The sequence below is a fragment of the Equus asinus genome, chromosome 8 (assembly GCF_041296235.1).
Source record: "Equus asinus isolate D_3611 breed Donkey chromosome 8, EquAss-T2T_v2, whole genome shotgun sequence".
In the NCBI taxonomy this organism is placed as follows: domain Eukaryota; kingdom Metazoa; phylum Chordata; class Mammalia; order Perissodactyla; family Equidae; genus Equus; species Equus asinus.
Genome location: NC_091797.1, coordinates 45,854,394 through 45,878,178, shown reverse-complemented (window position 1 = coordinate 45,878,178; position 23,785 = coordinate 45,854,394). Strand labels below are relative to the sequence as shown.

At 39.3% G+C, this 23,785-nt stretch overlaps 1 protein-coding gene across 2 annotated transcripts in view; it reads right to left on the bottom strand.

The window, feature by feature from the left end:
- Positions 1–23,785, bottom strand: part of LOC106837858 (cytidine monophosphate-N-acetylneuraminic acid hydroxylase) — a 348,449-nt gene that overhangs the window by 174,325 nt on the left and 150,339 nt on the right. For both annotated transcript variants that reach the window (XM_070515541.1, XM_070515543.1), the window contains one exon: positions 21,017–21,095. The gene's annotated coding sequence lies outside the window, so the exon portion shown is untranslated. The remainder of the gene's footprint in view (positions 1–21,016; positions 21,096–23,785) is intronic.

Below are 23,785 nucleotides of genomic sequence, written 5' to 3'. Positions count from 1 at the left end.
AAAAAAAGCCCAGAAAATAACAAGTGTTGGGAAAATGTGGAGAAATTGGAACCATTGTATATTGCTAGTGGAAATGTTAAATGGTGCAGCTACTGTGGAAGACAGTATGGTGGTTCCTCAATAAATTAAACACAGAATTACCACATGATCCAGCAATTCTGCTTCTAGGTATATACCCCAAAGAATTGAAAGCAGGAACTCAAATAGCTACTTGTACACCAGTGTTCCTAGCAGTATTACTCAAAATAGCTAAAAGGCAGAAACAACCCAAGTGTCCATCAACAGATCAATGGATAAACAAAATGTGGTATATACATACAATGACATATTAGTCAGCCTTAAAAAGGAATGAAATTCTGATACACACTGAACCTTGAATTCTAAACATGGATGAACCTTGGAAATTTTATGCTAAGTAAAATAAGCCAGACACAAAAAGACAAATATTGTATGATTCTGCTTATAAGGGATTTCTAGAGGAGTCAAGTTCATAGAGAAAGAAAGCAGAATAATGGTTACCAGGGGCTCAGAGATGGGGAGAATGAGGAGTTATTGTTTAAGGGGTACAGAGTTTAGTTTGAGATGGTGGAAAAGTTCTGTAGATGGATAGTGGTGATGCTCAAACAACAATGTGAATGTACTTAATGCCATTGAGATGTACACTCAAAAACTTTAAGATGATAAATTTTATGTTACATATATTTTACCACAACTTTTAAAACATGAATGGGAGAGACTTCATCATCATGGTGGCATGAGAGGATCACTTTGTCTCTCCTCTTCAATCTATAGCAAGTAAAACATTCAAAACTTAACAAAGGCTACATTACCAAACACACCAGGATGCCAGAGAGATACACACATTGGTACATATGAAGGTGGGTGGATTGGAGCACATGGAGGAGGCCACCTGTGGGAACACTGAAGGCAGTGCCCAGGATCCTACCCTCCCAGCCATGGCAGCTGAGCCAGCCATCCTCAGCCTCAGAGAACCTGGTGGTCAGTGGTAGAAACATGCAACCCGAGCCTCCCAGTTCTGGGAGCACCTGCAGCCACAGGGAGCAGAATAGCAGTGGAGGCAAAGCCCTGTGATCCCAGGCCCCAGCTGCTGCTCAGAGCCTGGTAGCAGCAATGGAGGAATGCATATGACTCCAACTTGCCAATCACAGCAGCACCTGGGGCCACAAGGAAATGGGCAATTACAGAGGCATAGCCATGAACCCAGCTCCCTTGCACCCTCCTCCTCCCTGCATCATGGCAGCAGAGGTACTGACCCAGGTGACCCCAGATGTGGCAGAGGTGTCAAACATCCCTGTACCTCCAGCAGTGAAGCCAGCAACCACAGTGACACCAGCAATGGAAAGATATCCAGAACCCCTGGAAGTGCAGGCAACAATGACAAAAGTACTGGTAACACCTTTAATAGAGGCAGTAGAGGGTGGAATGTGTCAATCCTCAAATATAGGCAGAGACAGCTCAGGTAAGAGAAACCAAAAACCAGTGTCATAGTACCACATACTGAAAAACAAAAGAAAGACCTCTAATTTCCAACCAGTTGGATAGTTACAATCAAAGCAAACAGAGCTATTCCTAAGAAAAGCATTCACTATGACAAAAACACTGACAGAAGAATAACTCAGCCAGCACCACAAAAAGCTGTAGTAACACGGCATCAGAAAAAGAAAATAACAATTCTCCAGAAACCAAACACAAAATTATGGAAGAGTGTGATCTAGCTAAGAAAGAATTCAAAATAGCTGTCATGAAGAAACTCAACAAGCTACAAGCAAACTCAGAAAGGCAGTTAAATGAGCTCAGGATTAGAAAACAATGAACAAAAGGAATTCTTTACCAAAGAGATTGAAACTCTAAAAAAGAACCAAACAGGAATTCTAAAGCTGAAGAACTCAATAAAAGAGTTGAAGTATGCATCAGAGAGCATTAGAAATAGAACAGACCATATGGAAGAGAGAATTAGTGAGCTTGAAGATAGAAGCCTAGAAATGATGCAGGTAGAATAGGAGAGAGAACTAAGATTTTTTTAAAATGTAGGAATTCTATAAGAATTATTCAACTCCAAGAGAAGGGGCAACATAAGGATAATGGATATCCCAGAAGAAGAAGAGAGAAAAAAGGGAGCAGTGAGCTTATTTAAAGAAATAATGGCTGAGAACTTTCCAAACCTGAGGAAGGAACTGGCTATACAAATCCATGAAGCTAATAAAACAGCCAATTATCTCAACGTAAAAAGACCTTCTTGGAGTGATGTCAGCAACACAGTGGAGTGGGCTGTTCCCTTTGTCCCTCCCCTTCAAACTACAACTAAATGGACATTCATTGATCAGTGGAGGATACCCATACAACACATCAGGACACCTGGGAAGCCATGCAGCTATACATCTGAAGGTGGACAGACAACCCCTGGAAAAGTGCTGGAGATAGGTGAGCACTCTCCAGCACCTGAGCAGCCCTATACATGGCGTGTGCTGCTTTCCTGGCTGGAGTGACCACAGCACTGCTGTGGCCCCACAGGTGGGAGCATGCATTGGTGCAAATGCAGGAACAGGTGACATCAGCCCTGAGCCCACACATGATCACTTTCCCACCTAGTAGGAGAGCCCACAGAGCTGCCACAGTCCCAGGGAGTGGCTCAGGCTCAGAACCACTGGGGAGGCCCCTACCACTGGGCACAACAGCTGGTGCAACCTAGGAGGAGACAGTGGCACACCTGCACACCTGGGAGAATGACTTCCTAGCTGCTGTGAACACCCATAGTACCTCTGCAGCCCTGAATGGGGGAGTGTGTCACAGCAGAACTGTGAGAGCAGGCTGCAGCAGCCCTGAACCCCCCTGTGATTTCTCTCTCGTCCAGTGGGAGAGCCTACAGTGCCACCACAGTCCCAGAAAGTGGCTCAGGCTTGGACCAGGGGAAGGTCCCACCCACCAAGCACAACAATCAGTGAAACCTAGGAGGAGATAGCAGCAGATCTGCGCACCCAGGAGAATGACTTCCTGGCCACTGCAAATGACCATGGTACTGCTGCTGCCCCAAAGAGAGCAGCACATCTCAGTGGGACTGTGGAAGCAGAGGGTGGCAGACCTGAGCCCCCATGTGATTACTTTCCTTTTCAGTGGAAGAGCCCACAGGGCCCCTGCAGTCCCAAGGAGTGGCCCAGGTTCAGACAAGCACAGCTGACAGGAATCACAGCAGGCTCAGAATACATATCTCTTGCCCACCCCAGTGGAAGCAGGTGGAATCTACAACTAGATACTATCACTATGTGGAGGCACAAATCCACCCAATCAAATATTATGAAGAAATATATTAATACTCCACACCATAAGGAAACAGACAAACACCCAAAAATCAATCCTAAAGGCACAGAAGACTACAACCTAAGTGACAGGGAATTCAAAATAGCTATCATAAAAAGTCTCAACGAGTTACAAGAGAACTCAGAAAGACAGTTCAATGAAATCAGGAACAAAATTAATGAACAGAGGGAATTTTTCACAAAAGAGATTGAAAGTATAAAGAAAAACCAATCAGAAGTGTTGGAGGGGCAGCCCGGTGGCACAGTGGTTAAGTTTGCACATTCCGCTTTGGTGGCTTGGGGTTCACTGGTTCAGATCCAGGGTGCAGACATGGCACAGCTTGGCAAAAGCCATGCTGTGGTAGACATCCCACATATAAAGTAGAGGAAGATGGACACGGATGTTAGCTCAGGGCCAATCTTCCTCAGCAAAAAGAGGAGGATTGGCAGCAGATGTTAGCTCAAGGCTAATCTTCCTCAAATAAATAAATAAATAAACTGCAAACAACAAAAAAAGAAGTGTTGGAGATGAAAAAAACAATGGAGGAGATAAAGAAAAATCTGGAGTCCTTAAATAACAGAGCCGATATTATGGAGGCTAGAATTAGTAATCTAGAGGATAGGAATATAGAAATGCTTCAGATGGAGAATGAAAGAGAACTAAGACTAAAAAGAAATGAAGAAATTCTCCAAGAAATATCCAACTCAATTAGGAAATGCAACATAAGGATTATAGGTATTCAAGAGGGAGAGGAGTGGGAGAAAGGAGGAGAGAGCTTGTTCAAAGAAATAATAGCTGAGAACTTCCCAATCATGGAGAAAGAGCTGGAATTACAAGTAAAAGAAGCTAATAAAATTCGTAATTACATCAATGTAAAAAGACCTTCTCCAATGTATATTTTAGTAAAACTGGCAAAACTCACTGACAAAAAAAAAATATTAAGGGCAGCAAGGCAGAAGAAAATAACCTACAACAGAACCCCTATCAGGCTTACAATGGATTTCTCAGCAGAAACCCTACAGTCTAGAAGAGAGTGGAATCATATATTCAAAATTCTGAAAGACAAAAGCTTTCAGCCAAGAATACTATATCCAGTGAAAATATCCTTCAGATACAATGGAGGAATAAAAACTTTACCAGATAAACAAAAGCTGAGGGAGATCATCACTGCAAGACAACTCCCTACAAGGTATGATCAAGAAGGCCATCATCATACATAGAAAAAAAAATAAAAGGGTTACAAAGCCTTGAGAAGGAGACAAGTAGGCAGACAAAATCAGAAAATTGAGACTCTCTATCAGAACAGATTAGTAAACAATTATAACTTTAAAGATAAAGGGAAGGAAAATATAAAAAATAAATGGAATAGCGAATAAGTTGTGACAACAATAACCTAGAAGGAGAAGAGGACAGGGATAGAACCTGCTTAAACTAAGGAAGAAGAGACTATCAGAAAATGGGCTATCTCATCTATGAGATCTTTTATACAAACCTCACATTGACCACTAAACAAAAAATCAGAACAGAAACACAAATGACAAACAGAGAGAAAACTGAGAAAATGATCATAGACAGCCACCAAACTGAATTGGCAGTCTGAAGTACACAGGACAAGAAGCAAGGGAAATACAGAACAACTGGAAAACAAGTGATAAAATGGCAGCATTAAGCCCTCAAATATCAATAATCACTCTAAGTGTAAATGGATAGAGTTCCCCAATCAAAAGACATAGAATGGCTAGAGGGATTAAAAATCAAGACAAACAATATACTGCCTCCAGGAAACACATCTCAGCAAAAGACAAATACAGGCTTGGAATGAAGGGATGAAACACAATACTCCAAGCTAAAAGCAAACAAAAGAAAGCAAGTTTTGCTATATTTGTATTGGACAGAGTAGACTTCAAGATTAAAAAAAGACAACTAGAGACAAAGAGGGGCAGTATATAATGATAAAAGGGAGACTCCACAAAGAAGACATAATATATATATATATATATATATATATATATATATATATATATGCACCTAACACAGGAGCACCAACGTACATAAAGCAACTATTAATTGACATAAAAGGAGACATTATCAGCAATACAATAATAGTAGGGGACCTCAACACCCCACTTACATCAATGGATAGATCATCCAGACAGAAAGTCAACAAGGAAATAGTGGATCTAAGTGAAAAACTAGACCAGATGGTCTAGGTTTTAATAGACATGTATATAACACTCCATCCAAAATCAGTAGAATACACATTCTTCTAAACTACACATGGAACATTCTCAAAGATAGATCATATGTTGGGGGAAAAGGCAAGCTTCAGTAAATTTAAGAAGACTGAAATCATACCAAGCATCTTTTCCAACAATAATGCTATGAAACTAGAAATTAACTACAAGAAAAAAGCCGAGAAAGTGACGAACATGTGGAGACTAAACAACATGCTACTGAACAACAAATGGATCAATGAAGAAATTAAAAGAGATATCAAAAATTATCAGGAGACAAATGAATATGAAAATACGCCATACCAACTCATATAGGATACAGCAAAAAGCAGTTCTAAGAGGGCAATTCATAGCAATACAGGCCCACCTTAACAAACAAGAAAAATCTCAAATAAGCGATCTTAAACTACACCTAACAGAACTAGAAAAAGAAGAACAAACAAAGCCCAAAGTCAGTAGAAATAGGGAAATAATAAAAATTGAAGCAAAAATAAATGAAATTTAAATGAAAAAAGCAGTAGAATAGTTCAATGAAACTAACAGCTGGTTCTTTGAGAAGACAAAGAAAATTGACAAACCCTTAGCCAGACTCACTAAGAAAATAGAGATGGTTCAAATAAATAAAACTAGAAGTGAAAGAGGAGAAATTACAATGGATACCACAGAAACACAAAAGATTATAAGAGAATACTGTGAAAAACTATATGAAAACAGGGTGGACAATCTAGAAGAAATGGACAAATTCTTAGACTCATACAACCTCCCAAAACTGAACCAGGAAGAAATAGAGAATCTGAATAGAACAATCACAAGTGAAAAGATTGAAATTGTAATTAAAAACCTCCCCAAAAAATAAAACTCCAGGACCAGATGGCTTCTCTGGAAAATTCTACCAAATATTCAAAGAAGACTTAGTACCTATTCTTCTCAAACTATTCCAGAAAATGGAAGAAGACAGAACCCTTCCAAACACATTTTTCAAGGCCAACATCACCATGATCACAAAGCCAGACAAGGACAACACAAAGAAGGAAAATTACAGGTCAATATCACTGATTAGCATAGATGCAAAAATCCTCAACAAAATATTGGCAACCCAAATACAGCAATACATCAAAAGGATCATACACCATGATCAAGTGGGATTTATACCACAGATGCAGGGAGGGTTCAACATCCACAAATAAAATCAATGTGATACATCACGTTGACAAAATGAGTAATAAAAACCACACAATCATCTTAATAGATGCAGAGAAAGCATTTGACAAGATCCAACATCCATTTATGATAAAAACTCTCAATAATATGGGTATAGAAGGAAAGTATTTCAACATAATAAAGGCCATACACGACAAACCCACAGCCAACATCATATTCAACTGGGAAGAAGTGAAAACCATCCCCCTGAGAACAGGAACACGACAAGGGTGCCCACTCTTGCCACTCTTATTCAACATAGTACTGAAGGTTTTGTCCAGAGCAATTAGAGAAGAAAAAGAAACAAAATGTATCCAAACTGGCAAGGAAGAAGCAAAACTCTCATTGTTTGCAGACATGATTTTATATACAGAAACTCCTAAAGAATCCATCATAAAACTATTAGAAACAATCAACAACTACAGCAAAGTTTCAGGGTACAAAATCAACTTACAGAAAATCAGTTTCATTTCTATAATAACAAACTAACAGAAAGAGAATTTGAGATTGCAATACCATTTAAACAGAAACAAAAAGAATAAAATATCTAGGAATAAATTTAACCAAGGAGTGAAATATCTATACAATGAAAACTATAAGACATCATTGAAAGAAATCAATGATGACATACAGAAATGGAAAGATATTCCATGCACATGGATTGGAAGAATAAACATAGCTAAAACGTCCATACTACCTAGAACAATCTACAGATTCAATGCAATCCAAATCAGAATCCTAGTGACATTCTTCAGGGAAATAGAACAAGAATCCTAAAATTCATATGGGGCAACAAAAGACCATGAATAGCTAGAGCAATCCTGAGAAAAAAGAACAAACCTGGAGGCATCACAATCCCTGACTTCAAACTAAACTACAAAGCTATAATAATCAAAACAGCATGGTACCAGTACCAAAACAAACACACAAATTAATGGTACCGAGTTGAAGTCCCAGAAATAAAACCACACATCCATGGACAGTTAATCTTTGAAAAGGAGCCAAGACATACAATGTAGAAAGGAAAGTCTCTTCAATACATGGTGTTGGGAAAACTGGACAGCCACATGTAAACGAATGAGAGAAGACTATTATCTTTTGCAATACACAAAAATTAACTCAAAATGGATTAAAGACTTGAAGGTCAGACTTCAAACAATAAAGATCCTAGAAGAAAATATAGGCAGAACACTCTTTGACATTGGTCTTAGAAGGATCTTTTCAAATACCATGTCTACTCAGGCAAGGGAAACAAAAGAAAAAATAAACACATGAGACTTCATCAGACTAAAGGGCTTCTGTAAGGCAAAGGAAACAATCAACAAAATGAAAAGACAACACACTAATTGGGAGAAAATATTTGCAAATCATATATCTGACAAGGGGTTAATCTCCAAAATATATAAAGAACTCACACAACTCAACAACAAAAAAAACAAACAACTCAATCAAAAAACGGGCAGAGGATCTGAACAGATATTTTTCCAAAGAACATATACAGATGACCAACAGGCACATGAAAAGATATTCAACATCACTAAACATCACGGAAATACAAATCAAAACTACAATGTGATATCACCTTACACTTGTTAGAATGGCTATAATTACCTAGACAAAAAACAACAGATGTTGGAGAAGATGTGGAGAAAAGAGAACCTTCATACACTGCTGGTGGGAATGCAAACTGGTGCAGCCACTATAAAAAACAGTATGGAAAATTCTCAAAAAAATTAAAAATGGAAATACCATACAACCCAGCTATTCTCCTACTGGGTATTTATCCAAATAACTTGAAATCAACAATTCAAAGAGATTTATGCACCCCTATGTTCATTGCAGTATTATTCACAATAGTCGAGACATGGAAGCAACCCAAGTGCATATCAGCTGATGAATAGACAAAGAAGATGTAGTGTATATATACATATATACTGGAATACTACTCAGCCATAAAAAAGACAAATTGTCCTATTTGCGACAACATGGATGGAACTTGAGGATATTATTTTAAGCAAAATAAGCCAGACAGAGAAAGATAAACACCATCTCATTTCACTCATATGTAGAAGATAAACTGAGACATGGACAAAGGGAACAGACTAGGGGTTACTGGAGGGGAAGGGATCTGGGGGTGGGCAGAGGGGTAAAGGGGCACATATATATGGTGACTGACAAATAATAATGTACAACTGAAATTTCACAATGTTATAGGCTTGTATTACCTCAATAAAATAAAATTTAAAAAACAACTTTCTCCAAGACACATGATAATACAACTGTCAAAAGCAAATGACAAAAAAGAATATTAGGTGCTGGCCTGGTGGCATAGTAGTGAAGTTCACATGCTCTGCTTCAGTGGCCCCAGGTTCACAGGTTCAGATTCCAGGTGAGGACCTATGCACCACTCATCAAGCCATGCTGTGGTGGTGTCCCACATATGAAATAGAGGATGATTGGCACAGATGTTAGCTCAGGGACAATCTTCCTCAAGAAAAAAGAGGAACATTGGCAACAGATGTTAGTTCTGGGCCAATCTTCCTCATCAAAAATAAATAAATAAAAGAATATTAAGGCAGCCAGGGAAAGAAAAAACAATAACTAGAATGGAATCCCCATTAGGCCACCAATAAATTTCTCAGCAGAAAGTCTACAGGTCAGGAAAGAGTGGAATGATATATATAATATTAATGGATAAAAACTTTTAGCCAAGAATACTCTATCTAGCAAAATTATCCTTCAAATATGTAGGAAAGATAAACACTTTCCCAGAGAAACAAAGCTAATGGAGTTCATTGCCACTAGACCTGCCTTACAAGAGATGTTTAAAAGGGCTCTCCTACTTGAAATAAAAAGGCAACGGTATACAAAACTTTGAGCAAGGTGATAAACAGACAGACAGAATCAGAAAATCACAACTCTATATCAGAATAGGTTAGCAAACATTTAATTATAACATAAAGATTAAAGGGAAAGGCAGCATTAAAAATTACTATAACCACTTCAATTTGGTAAAGAACTCATAATATAAAAAGAGATTCTTTGTGACATCTAAAATGTAGAAGAGGAAAAGAAAAAGGACAGAACTTGCATAGGCAAATGAACATAAGATGCTATCAGCAGAAAAAGCACTAATTTATCTACAAGACCTTTTATACAAATCTCATGGTAACCACCCAAAAAAAAATTCAGAGCAGAGACACAAAACATAAAAAAAGATGAACCTGAGAAAAACATCACAGAAAACCATCAAACTGAAATGGCAGACAGAAACATGGAAAAGAAACACCGGAAATATAGAGCAACCAGAAAACAAAAGATAAAATGGCAGTATTAAGTCCTCACATATCAATCATCATCCTAAATTTAAGTGGATTGAATTCACCAACCAAAAGACATGGAGTGGCTGGATGGACTGAAAACAAGACTCAACAATATGCTACCTCATGGGGACCCTTCTCAGCTCTAAAGACAAACAGAGGCTCAAAGTGAAGGGATGGAAGATGATACACCAGACAAATGGTGAACAAGAGAAAGTGGGTGTAGCTGTACTTATATCAAACAAAATAGACTTCAAGCCAAAAAAGATACCAAGAGACAAAGAAAGACATTATATAATCATAAAGGAGACAATCCATCAACACATAACATTTATTAATATATATGCCCCTAAAACAGGTGCAGTCAAAATATATAAAGCAACTATTAGCAGACCTAAAGCAAGAAACTGACAGCAACACAATAATAGCAAGTGACTTTAATAACCCTCTTTCATCAATGGACAGATCATCCAGACAGAAAATCAACAAAGAAACATCAGCCTTAAATGAAATATTAGATCAGATGTGCTCAATAGATATGTATAGAACATTCTATCCAAAAAGCAGCAGACACACATTCTTCTCAAGTGCACATGAAACATTCTCAAAGATAGACCGTATGTTGGGAAACAAAACAAGTCTCAATACATTTAAGAAGATTGAAATCATATCAAGCATCTTTTCCAATCACAATGGTATGCAACTAGAAATCAACTATAAGAAGAAAGCTGGAGGGGCTGGCCCCGTGGCCGAGTGGTTAAGTTCGCGCGCTCCGCTGCAGGCGGCCCAGTGTTTCGTTGGTTCGAATCCTGGGCACGGACATGGCACTGCTCGTCGGACCACGCTGAGGCGGCGTCCCACATGCCGCAGCTGGAGGAACCCACAGCGAAGAATACACAACTGTGTACCGGGGGGCTTTGGGGAGAAAAAGGAAAAAATAAAATCTTTAAAAAAAAAAAAAAAAAGAAGAAAGCTGGAAAAGTCACAAATGTGTGGAGGCTAAACAACATGCTACCGAATAACTATTGGACTAATGAAGAAATCAAAGGAGAAATCCCAAAATACCTGGAGACAAATTTAAATGAAAACATGACATACCAAAATCTATGGAATGCAACAAAAGCAGTACTGAAAGTAAAGTTTGTAGCAATTAAGGCCCACATCAAGCAACAAGAAAAATTGCAAATAAACAATCTAACATTACACCTAAAGGACCTAGCAAAAGAAAAACGAATGAAAATGAAAGTCAGTAAAAGGAAGGAAATAAAAATCAGAGTGGAAACCAATGAGATAGAGACTGAAAAGACAATAGAAAACATCAATGAAACTAAGAGCTGGTGCTTTGACAAGATAGACAGATTGACAAATCTTTAGCTAGACTCACTAAGAAAAAGAGAAAAGCCTCAAATATATAAAATCAGAAATAAAAGAGGAGAAATTACAATGGATCTACAGAAATACAAAGGATTATAAAAGAATACTATAAAAAGCTATATGCCAACAAATTGGATAATCTAGAAGAAATGCATAAATTCTTAGAAACATACAGCCTTTCAAAATTGAATCAAGAAGAAATAGAGAATTTGAATAAAATCATCAGTAGCAAGGAGTTTGAAACAGTAACTAAAAACCTCCCCAAAAATGAAGGTCCAGGACCAAAAGACTTCTCTGCTGAATTTGGCCAAACATTCAAAGAAGATTTAATGCCTATCCTTTTCAAGTTCTTTCAAAAAAAATGCTAGGGGCTGGCCTGGTGGTATAGTGGTTAAGTTCACATGCTCTACTTCAGCAGCTCAGGGTTCATGGGTTTGCATCTGGGGTGTGGATCTATACACTGCTCATCAAGCCACACTGTGGTGGCATCCCACATACAAAATAGGGGAAGATTGGCACAGATGTTAGCTCAGGGAAAATCTTCCTCAAGCAAAAAGAGGAAGATTGGCAACAGATGTTAGCTCAGGGTCAATCCTCCTCATCAAAAAGAAAAAATGCTTCCTAACTCATTTTATGAGGCCAACATTACCCTGATACCAAAACCAGACAGGGACAACACAAAAAAGGAAAATTACAGGCCAATATCACTGATGAACATAGATGCTAAAATCCTCAACAAAATATTAGCAAATCAAACACAATAATATATTAAAAGGATCATGCACCACAATCAAGTGGAATTTATTCCAGTGATGCAAAGAAGTTCAACAACCACAAATCAATCAACATCATACACCACGTTAACAAAAGGAGGAATAAAAATCATATGATTGTCTAAATAGATGCAAAAAAAAGCATTTGACAAGATTCAGCATCCATTTATGACAAAAACTCCCAATAAAATAAGTATAGAAGGAAAGTATCTCAAAATAATAAAGGCCTTATATAACAAACTCACAGCTAACGTCATACTCAACAATGGAAAATGGAAAGCTCTCTCTCTAAGATCAGAAACATGAGAAGGATATCCACTCTCACTACTCTTACGCAACATAGTATTAGAAGTTCTAGCCAGAGCAATCAGGCAAGAAAAAGAAATAAATAGTATCCAAATTGGAAGGGAAGAAGTAAAATTGTCACTATTTGCAGATGACATGATTTTATACATAGAAAACCCTAAAGAATCCACCAAAAAGCTACTAAAAATAATAAATAAATACAGTAAAGTTTCAGAGTACAAAATCAACAGAAAAAATCAGTTGCATTTCTATACACTAACAATGAAGTAGCAGAAAGAGAAATCAAGAAAACAATTCCATTTACAATTGCAACAAAAAGAATGAAATACCTAGGAATAAATTTAACGAAGGTAGTGAAAGACCTGAATGCTGAAAAATATAAGACATTGTTGAAAGAAATCAAAGAAGACACAAAGAAATGAAAAGATATCTTATAGACTGGAAGGATTAACATAATTAAAACATCCATATTACCTAAAGCAACCTACAGATTCAATGCAATCCTTATCTAAATCTCAATGATATTTTTCACAGAAATAGAACAAAAAATCTTAAAATTCATATGGAACAACAGAATACCCTCAAACAGCCAAAGCAATCCTGAGAAAAAAAGAATAAAGCTGGAGGTATCACATTCCCTGACTTCAAAGTATACTACAAAGCTATGGTAAACAAAACAGAGTGGCACTGGCAGAAAAACAGACACAGAGATCAAAAGAACAGAATTAAGAGCCCAGAAATAAACCACACATATATGGACAGGTAATTTTCAACCAAGGAGCCAAATACACACAGTGGAGAAAGGAAAGTCTCTTCAACAAATGGTGTTGGGGAAACTGGACAACCACATGCAAAAGAATGAAAGTAGACACTACCTTATGCCATACAGGAAAATTAACTCAAAATGGATTAAAGTCTTGAATGTAAGACCTGAAACCACAAAACTCCTAGAAGGAAACAGAGGAAGCACACTCCTTCATATCAGTCTTAGCAACATCTTTTCGCACGTCTCCTAAGGCAAGGGAAACAAAAGCAAAAATAAACAAATGGGACTACATCAAACTAAAAGTCTTCTGCACAGCAAAGGAAACCATCAAAAAAATGAAAAGACAACCTAATAACTGGGAGAAGATATTTGCAAATCATGTATCTGATAGGGAGTTAGTATCCAAAACATATAAAGAACTCATACAACTCAACAAGAAAAAAAATAAAAATGAAAGAAATTTTGGCATGGATGTGGAGAAAAGGGAACCCTCATATAGTGCTAGTAGAAAAGTAAACTGGGGGGCTGACCCCATGTCACAGCGGTTAAGTGCACACATTCTGCTTCGGTGGCCTGGGGTTCTCTGGTTCAGATCCCAGGTGCAGACATGGCACGGCTTGGCAAGCCATGCTGTGGTAGGCGTCCCACATATAAAGTAGAGGAAGATGGGCACGGATGTTAGCTCAGGGCCAGTCTTCCTCAGCAAAAAGAGGAGGATTGGCAACAGATGTTAGCTCAGGGCTGATCTTCCTCAAAAAAAAAAAAAAGTTAAAAAACTAAAACTGTTTTCCTATGTTTTTAGCTTCCGTTTTTATCTCAAATGCTAAAATAAATAGTGTGATGTTTTTATAAAAAGAAAATTTCAATGCTTTTCTCTTTCACTGTGAATCTAAGTGCCTCACAATTTTTTTTACCTATGACAGTGTAGGATTTATAGTTTATATACCATTTTTCTTGTTAAATTAATAATATCTGTTCCACACATAAATATGTTATTTCTTAAATCCAATAGTTTTGATCAATTCTGTTCTATTATAATTACACATTTCACCTGCTTTATTCAGGAAATATAAGTTAAAAGAAAAATAATGATTGAAAGAGAAGTATTACATAACAATGGTTTCTAGACTTTAATATTATGTGCCTTATGGTGAAAAATTTTTGAAAGGAAAAAGATCATCTTTCCTATTTCTTAATATTTACATAAATATTAAGATGATAACAGTTGAATTTCATAAATGTTTTCAGGAGAATTTTTACCTGTATTAAAATCTGCATAATGATAATTGAATGACGCTTGGATATATTTTTAAATGTTTGCAATATGTAAAAACTCTGCTGTTAAATGCAACCATTATTAAATTGCAATCAGGAAGGAAAAAAGGGTTGATGAAAAACTAGAAAAGGCAAGACTGCTGAAGATTCAACCCTTCAGAAAAGAAGGCTTGACGGGGTTGGCCCAGTGGCTCAGCGGTTAAAGTGCTCACGTTCCGCTTCGGTGGCCTGGGGTTCATCAGTTCGGATCCTGGGTGTGGACATGGCACCGCTTGGCAAGCCATGCTGTGACAGACGTCCCAGATATAAAGTAGAGGAAGATGGGCATGGGTGTGAGCTCAGGGCCAGTCTTCCTCAGCAAAAAGAGGAGTATTGGCAGTGGATGTTAGCTCAGGGCTAATCTTCCTCAAAAAAAAAGAAAAAGAAAAGATGGCTTGAGTCCCCCCAGCAGGTTAAGAACCCTGAGTAACTGAGGTCGTAGCTGGAAGTGAAAGAAAACATGGCATAGTTTGCAGAAGGAAGATATAAATATCAACTATAGGTCTCTTTAGGTTTTCTAATTCTTGAATTAGTTTTTGAACGCTTATACTTTTCTAGAAGACACTGCATTTTGTTCAAGTTTTCAAATTATTGACATAAAATTATTTACAACAGTCTCATGGTTTTAAAAATTTCTACTGTATCTGTAGTTATACCTGTTTTTAACTCCCAATATTGTTTATTTGTGCTTTCTATCTCATTCATCTCATTAGAAAATGGTTTGCTTTATTTTATTTTTACAAAGAAGTTCTTAGTTTTTTGATCCTCTTATTGTTTTATTTGTTTTCTAATTTTTTTTTTTTTTGAGGAAGATTAGCCCTGAGCTAACATCTGTTGCCAATTCTCCTCTTTTTGCTGAGGAAGACTGGCCCTGAGCTAACATCCGTGCCCATCTTCCTCTACTTTGTATATGGGATGCCTGCCACAGCATGGCTTGCCAAGCGGTGCCATGTCCGCACCCGGGATCCGAACCAGTGAACCCCAGGCCGCTGAAGTGGAACGTGTGCACTTAACCGCTGCACTATCGGGCCGGCCCCTGTTTTCTAATTCTTCATTTTTTGCTATCTTTATTACTTTCTTCTACTCTAAGTATACCGTATCACTCTTCAATAGCTTCATGAGTAAGAAGCTTAGTTTCTTTATTTCCAGATTTTGTTGCGTTTTTAATAAACGCAGATGAGGTTATAGATTTCCCTTTAACTTAATCTCACAAATTCAGATCCGTAGAACGCTCCCAGCTCTTCAGGTACAAAGATTTTGTCGTCTCTCCTGTAGTTCCTCTTTAATCCATGAGTGTTTAGGAATTCATCTTGAAGTTTCCCAACATTTAGATTCTTTAAGTCTTTTTGTTGTTCATTTCTGTTGTGATTATTACAATAAGGTCAGATAATATGGTTTATATGACAGATTCTTAAAAACTGTGACTTCCGGGGCTGGCCCGGTGGCGCAGTGGTAAAGTGCGCATGTTCCCCTTCAGCCCGGGGTCCGTCAGTTCGGATCCCGGGCGCGGACATGGCACCGCTTGTCAAGCCATGCTGTGCTAGGCGTCCCACATATAAAGTAGAGGAAGATGGGCACCAATGTTAGCTCAGGGCCAGTCTTCCTCAGCAAAAAGAGGAGGATTGGCAGCAGATGTTAGCTCAGGGCTAATCTTCCTCAAAAAAAAAAAAAAAAAAAAACATTGTGACTTCCTGGTCATAAGATAAATAAATCCTGGGCATGTAATGTAGAGCATGGCAACTATAGTTAATACTGTATTGTATATTTGAAAGTTGTTAAGAGAATAGGTCTTAAAAGTTGTCATCACAAGAAAAAAAATGGTAACTATGCATGGTGATGGATGTTCACTAAACTTACTCTGGTAACCATTTCACAGTATACGCAGCTATCAAATCCTTATGTTGTACATCTAAAACCATAACAGTGTTGCATGTCAATTATGTCCCCATTTAAAAAATTATGACTTCTATAAAGTGAAGACTTTGTGACCTCGTACCTGGAGTGGGAGTAGGGCATGGCAATATTTGAAATTTGAATTGGATATTATTAGAGTTTTAAACAAAATGGACCTTTAGTAACCAAAATTTACTAAATCTGCCCAAGATCTCCTTATGAATCGAAAAAGGGATATTTGACAGGGCATGACTAAAAGCAACGACGGGAAAAAAAATTTCTTCACACTTATATCTCCCACCAGAGTGAGACTGCTCAATCAGCCAGTTATAGGAGATCCTCAATACATGGTTGTTGAAAACAATGATTTATCCAAGAGTCTTCACCTTCCCGTAATGGCTTTGTATTCAGAATCTCTTTTGCTTAACTCTCCCTAATCTGAGAAACCTTTTTCTTTTTTTCCTTTTTCTTCAAAATCCTCATCTGCTTTCATTCCCAGTTTAATATAGATTCTGGCTAAATCCACTTAGCTCTCAAAGAAGCACATCTATTTCTGAGGTCAAATCCTCTCTTATTTTTTGAGGGTCCTCTGAGTTCCGTAGAGGGGGTGTTCTTTTAACTTCTCGGGGAACGGGAAGTTCCGCTTTTACTTTCTTTGCCAGGGAAGCATACGCTTGCTTCTGGTCTCCTAGGGCTGTGCTGAAGAAACGCCAGCATTTTTGCAGCACTGTACTAACAGGCCACTGGGTGTCAGTCCTGAGCTGTGTTGTAGGGGAAAAAAGGCAGGAAAGACAAACCTGAGAGTGAGGGATAAATAACATTTGAGGAGATAACGTAAAGTCATCAAAGATTCACCATGAGCCCGTATGGGTGGCAAAATATTTATGAGGGAAATAGGTGAAAGAAACCATAGCAAGAGTCAGAGGAAAATGGAGGTGTCATCACAAGTTTCAACTAAAATTCCCCAAGCTGCTTAAATAAAACTCGTATAAAAGAATCCCTTCTTCTCCCTTTACTGTATTATCATCAAGGCAATGTGGTCCAAAGGGAGTAGAGTGTCCAGCATAGGTGACCCTCACTGCTGGGGAGGCTCCTGCGCTCGCTCTTTGCTTGTTCCCCAGGACTTGAAAATAAAGCCCCAGAACTGAGCTCTCATCAGCCAGTCCCTGGATTGTCCTTTTCTACCACCCCCAACCTGGATCAGTCCTACACTCCCTCTTCTCTGTTTCTATAACTTAGTGACAGCACTGCTGGAGAAAAGCACAACCATGAGAATTCGTGTTTTCACAGATGTATAATTTCCATCTCAGAAGGAGTCTCAGTTCAGTTTGTCAATCGTTTTCCCTGTCCAAGAATAGGTTTCTCTCTCTCTCCCCTCGCTCTGCCTTCGGCTAGCCCAAACCTCCTTCAACTCTCTCTCCCAGCAGATGATCTGGCTCTCAGAGAGAACATTGAGTCCAAAACCCTCAAGTCCTCACGATCCTGTCCTGTCCCTCATAAATATCCTGCCCCCCATATGGGCTCATCTTCTTTGATGCCCATTCTTACCTCCTGCCCCACCAATGACAAGAAGTAAGACTGCTGCCCTCGCATCTCCTCCAAGTGTCTCCCAGGACTTTGCTCCGTGAATCAGTCTCTCTGTCTCTATAAACTCTTAATCCCCAGATTGCTAATGTAATGGGATGGAGAAAAATTGAATTCTCTTAGCAAATGGCATGAAAATTCCCTTAGATGATTTGTTAGAAAAATTAATTGATAAGCCCTTGAAGGTTGAAGGTGAGACCTTGCAGGGGCCTGACTGTGGGAGGAGCACGCATCTCTAGACAAGGACAGTAATTCCTGGCTCTAAAGAAGCAGGAAGGAGTTGGGGAGGATGGAGGAGGAGCCAGCAGGACAATGTGGCAATGTGGTTTACAGTTTACAGTGTAACCCCTCTCCAGGAACACCTCCAGACTTCCTTCAGGTTTCTTAACTTATGACATTTGATTATATTGATTACTATTAATGTGAGTATCTATACAGAAACTGGTGAAAGGACTGAGATTTGCTCTGAGGTGACATGAGATGGACCTGAGACCACAGGCATAGATGGATGGAAGCATGAGGCAGCAAGCTCTCAGGAAGTCACTGAAATCCGGGCAGGGAGGGAGCCCTGGACTGTGGCTTTGGATCAACTGTACCTACATCTCTCAGAGGTACGGAGGTCTCAGCTGATGTTAACTTGCTCAAGTTTCTCTCATCCTAGACAAAAGCCTCTTCACCCTGAGCCTTTTGTGCCTCCTTTTCACCTTCTCCTTCTCTCCTTATCCAACAACTCTCCTTGTCCACACTTCTGGCGGCAGCTTCAACACCTTCCACTAACTTCTCACCCCTCTGCCATCTGGAGAGTACTCTCACCAAGGTTGTAGATGGTATCCTCATGGGGAGCATTCTCAGTCCTTATCTTACAGGACATTTTTTCCACATGAGACACCAATGATAACTTTCCTGGTATCTCCCACCTGTTCTCTGTCTTTTCCTCCGGCCTTTGCCATGGACCGCTCTTTCTCTTTTTACTGCTTACATGTTGGCATTGGTGCCGGAGGGTGTGCATTTCAACTGGCACCCAGAAGAATTCTTATGTTCACTGGACTGGAGGAGGGGGGTTCTGTTGAAGTGAATTTGACAACAATTGAGTCATAACGTGGATGGTGCTATTAGAATGTGAATAAAGGAAAAGATTGTGGAACCCAATAAAAGTTAAACAAGAAGGTCAGGAATCTTCTTGAGAATATTATTGAGAAGAATATTCTGAAAATAAAAGGAACAGAGTAGTTAGGGGGACCAAATTGCAATATAAAGAGAGAAGGTGATATTGTGAAAGAGAAGATGCAGGTGTTCAGAGATAGGAGAAATAACGTTACACAAATGAAACTATATTTGTGTAATTTAATAGAAGATAAAATAGTTCCTTGACAGGAAAATATAATGGGAAGCACCGTGCTACATAAATTCTGCTTCGAATGTGCTATGCAGCCGTTCATTATAACCCACCTGGATCAGTGAAATACAAATGGTGTTCTTTTTATTAGCTGTGGTAGGCTTCAGCATCAATAAGCATTCAGATTATGTTTGCACACATTCTAACAGGAAAATCAATCAGTTCACTAGATGAACATTAGCAGTAAAACACAATAGAGCTTTCCAAAGCAAAATTTACCTGGTTTGTTGGCCCAGATTTTCCTCCCTTGTAGACATAGGACCCTTCTTTGAAAAGGTTTGTTCTGGGGCCAGCCCTGTGGCCGAGTGGTTAAGTTCGCATGCTCCACTTCAGCAGCCCAGGGTTTCACTGGTTCAGATCCTGGGTGCGGACATGGCACTGCTCATTAGGCCACGTTGAGGTGGCGTCCCACATGCCACAACTAGAAGGACCCATAACTAAAATATACAACTATGTACTTGGGGGATTTGGGGAGAATAAGCAGAAGAAAAAAAGGTTTGTTCTTATTCAGATTTCATTCATATGCCTAAGTTAGAGTTTCATTGTAATCCTACCTATGAACTCAGAATTTAGGATAAAAAAGTTCCATTTTGGAATATATTCAAGAAAATGAATCAGAGGAACTGCCAGAAGAACTGAAGACATTGCAATATTGTCACACCTGTTCTATAGCCCCATGCTGTCCGATATGGTAACCATAGCCACTTGTGGCTATTTCAATGTAAATGTAAATTAATTAAAATTCATAAGATTAAAATTCAGTTCCCCAGGTGCACCAGCCACCCTTTAAGGGTTCAGTTGTGACATGTGGCTACTTCTTTAGAGAGTACAGATACAGAGCATTTCCTTCATTGCAGAGAATTCTACTGGACAGCATTGCTATAGACACACATGCACACACACACACACCACAGTCATAAGCCAAAGAGCACAGCAGTAGAATTAAAGTTTCTATGTCAGACATCTAACTTGGGCTTCCATTCCCTCATTTGAATTAATTTGATTATCAGGTTTTCTTTTTAAACTAATATGTGTTATTAAGATTTTCTCCCCAAGGTGTCTATCAGTCATCAATCCCTGAATTCACTACTAAGGGATGTTATAACACATCCTTCAGTAAAAAATAATTTGGAGGGCCGGCCTGGTGGCGCAGCAGTTAAGTGCGCACGTTCCACTTCGGCGCCCGGGGTTCGCTGGTTCGGATCCCAGGTGCGGACACAGCACCGCTTGGCAAGCCATGCTGTGGTAGGCGTCCCAGCTATAAAGTAGATAAAGTAGAGGAAGATGGGTATGGATGTGAGCTCAGGGCCAGTCTTCCTCAGCAAAAAGAGGAGGATTGGTGGCAGATGTTAGCTCAGGGCTAATCTTCCTCAGAAAAAAAAATAATAATAATAATTTGGATGCTGCCTTTCTTGGAAACAGGTACATAGAGTTATACATTTAGGAAACTCCTTTTGCATTTATTTTGCTCAAATAAAAAGATTGTTTTGTATAGTAAAACTTACAGTCTGTAAGTAGAGTGCGAGCATATTTCTACTTACCAGACCCTTATGTGTCAGGTCCAAATTGTGCTGTTACCTAGGCAAGTCATTTATCTCCCCTGAGACTCAGTTTCTTCACCTGTAAAAAAGGAATGATAATACGAGTGTGACAGATTTGTTTGTAAAGAGAAGTGAGATAATGCACAGAAAAGCGTAGCCTTCCTAGCCATGGGCAAGGAATAATTAACAGCAACCACCCTGAGTTCCAAGGCAGGTGCAGCGTTAAAGATTTTAATGACCTCTGCACCTCTGTCTAGGAATTGCTTTTCCCACCGAAGAGCCAAAGGCTTGCAGAAAATTCCACCTCATCCTTCAAAGCATGCCGAGCAGAGACCCGATTCACAAATAGTCATTAGTGGAATGCATTTTGTGGGAATATGACTTTGTGATTCTGAAAAGCTGGCTGTAACATGTGCTTATTACTAGAGGGGAGGCAGACTTCATTGTGGGAGGAGACTCCTCTTTGATTTTGAGGTAAGGGGGACACTTTGGTGAGCTTTAACTGTGCATGGCAGGGTCCAGAATCCTGCTCTGACCAAGATATAAAAACTCCTTTTCATTGTGGATGGAACGCTGCTGAGCAAGGCCATGTTGGAGCCTGAGGCCAAAGGCAAAATGTGCTCTCCTATATACACACACAAAACCCCCGCCCATATCTTGACCCAAGTGGAAAGGGTTCATACAAGCATTACAATTTAGAAATATGACTACATATGAAGCCCCACATTGCCCAATCTGTTCACACAACACTGTCACCACTCAGGAACCATGAGCTGATTGCTGTTGTAGGCCCAGGAACCATGAGCTGATTGCTGTTGTCCAATAAAGCAGAGTCATAAAACAAACAAACAGCCGGTCTTTATTTAAACTTTTGATGTTTTGTTCATCATGGATTTTCTGCGTTAATTTTCGTTTTTTTAAATATTGCATTAAAATATTATTGATCCTCATCATTGAGTTTTTTGATGCTCCCTTAAAATGCGTGCCTCAGCGAGCACTTCCTTGCCTGACCCTAATCCTGGCCCCGTGGCTGAGAGCTTATGCTGAGGTGAACTCTAATTCTTCTTTGGCTGGAGCTTGGAAGAAGAGACATTGGAGCTGTGGACCTTAGGACCGATGAGAGATTCAAGGGAACGCCTGTCTGTGTAAGAGAGGAGCAGCCCCCGAAACTTGGAGACAGCAGTGGGAGTAGGAGAAGGCAAGGAGGAGGGTGACCAGAGATGGCCCTTGTGAAATGGCATGGCTGAGAAGCTTCAGGAGCAGTGGGCTCTGAGGACCACCAGAGTGTACAGATTTTCCTTTATGAATTGTAGTTCTTTTCTTTATTTTCAAGTCTTCAGTAAAGTATGTTACATTTGACAGTGACTCCTTGAGGGAATGAAGAGAGGAGCTAGTGATCATAAGAGGGAAAAACTGGCCTGAAGAAAGCTACAAAAGCAAGGAAAGCAGTTATTCAACAACAGACATATATGAAAATAAAGGGAGCAAAATATCTTCATATTATTTGTCACATGCATGAGCTCTATACTCCCTTGCTGCTGATTAAAATTTCAAGACTCATTGGGGCCGGCCCAGTGGCACAGTGGTTAAGTTCGCATGTTCTGCTTCTTGACGGCCTGGGGTTCGTCGCTTCAGATCCCAGGTGCGGACATGGCACCGCTTGGCAAAAGCCATGCTGTAGTAGGCACCCCACGTATAAAATAGAGGAAGATGGGCGTGGATGTTAGCTCAGGGCCAGTCTTCCTCAGCAAAAAGAGGAGGATTGGCAGTAGTTAGCTCAGGGCTAATCTTCAAAAAAAAATAAAGTTAAAAAAAAATTTCAAGACTCACAGGCCCCCAAATTCACACAGAGACCCAGGAGCTAGACCTGGTGGTAAAACCACACACCTGTGGTCATCAGAGAATGAAGTCAACCCAGCTCTGGAATGAAGGAAGAGGTAGGCCAGATAGAAACAAGAATCACTGGGATTTATGAAATCAGATAAAATAGCTGGTATCTAGAATCATATTCTAAATGAAAAACCACGTGGGGTTTGAAAAGTCAGAAGAAGGCAACATCAGAAACACGTCAGATTAATGTTAATTGCAATGTTTACAGTTCTTCAGTTTCCACAGGTCAGCCTGTTAAGAGTAACAAAAGACTGGATGCCATTCATCCAGTTGAGTCTTTATGTTACACAAGAAGGTCAAATATTGACCCGGTTTTTTATGACATTTGAATTGTATTTCTGAACTTAATGAAATCAATATCAGAGGAAACAATCTATATTAGACAGAATGGATCTGGAAGCATCTGGATGAAGGTCACCATGGGCAGACTTTAGAAGGTGAAGCACACGTGGCATGACCTAAAATTCACTTATAGAGACTTTCGTAAGTTGAATGATACTTATTAAGTGGAAATTAAAGATTGCTGTAAGTATTGCTTAGGCCCCTTAGAATACAAACAGTCCGTCACTTCTGTATGTCCAGAAGAAGAACAGTGGAGAAGGTAGGGGCAGGAGAGAAGTTGGGCTCAGCAATGTGAAGTGAGAAAGAAGACCAACACCTCCAAGAATGTAGGTGCATTCCCTGAGAACCCAAGTACCTGTCAGGCAGAATGGGGGCCTAGATCATGGCTCTCTGAGTAGTAAAGTGAAGAGCGCCTTTGGAGAGTGTGACAACATAAGGACTTAGATTACATATACGATTGTTGTTAGAAATCCCAGTGACAGAGTAATCATTCCAAGACAGACCCACTGCAGTATGTGAGAGAATGAATAGACAGAT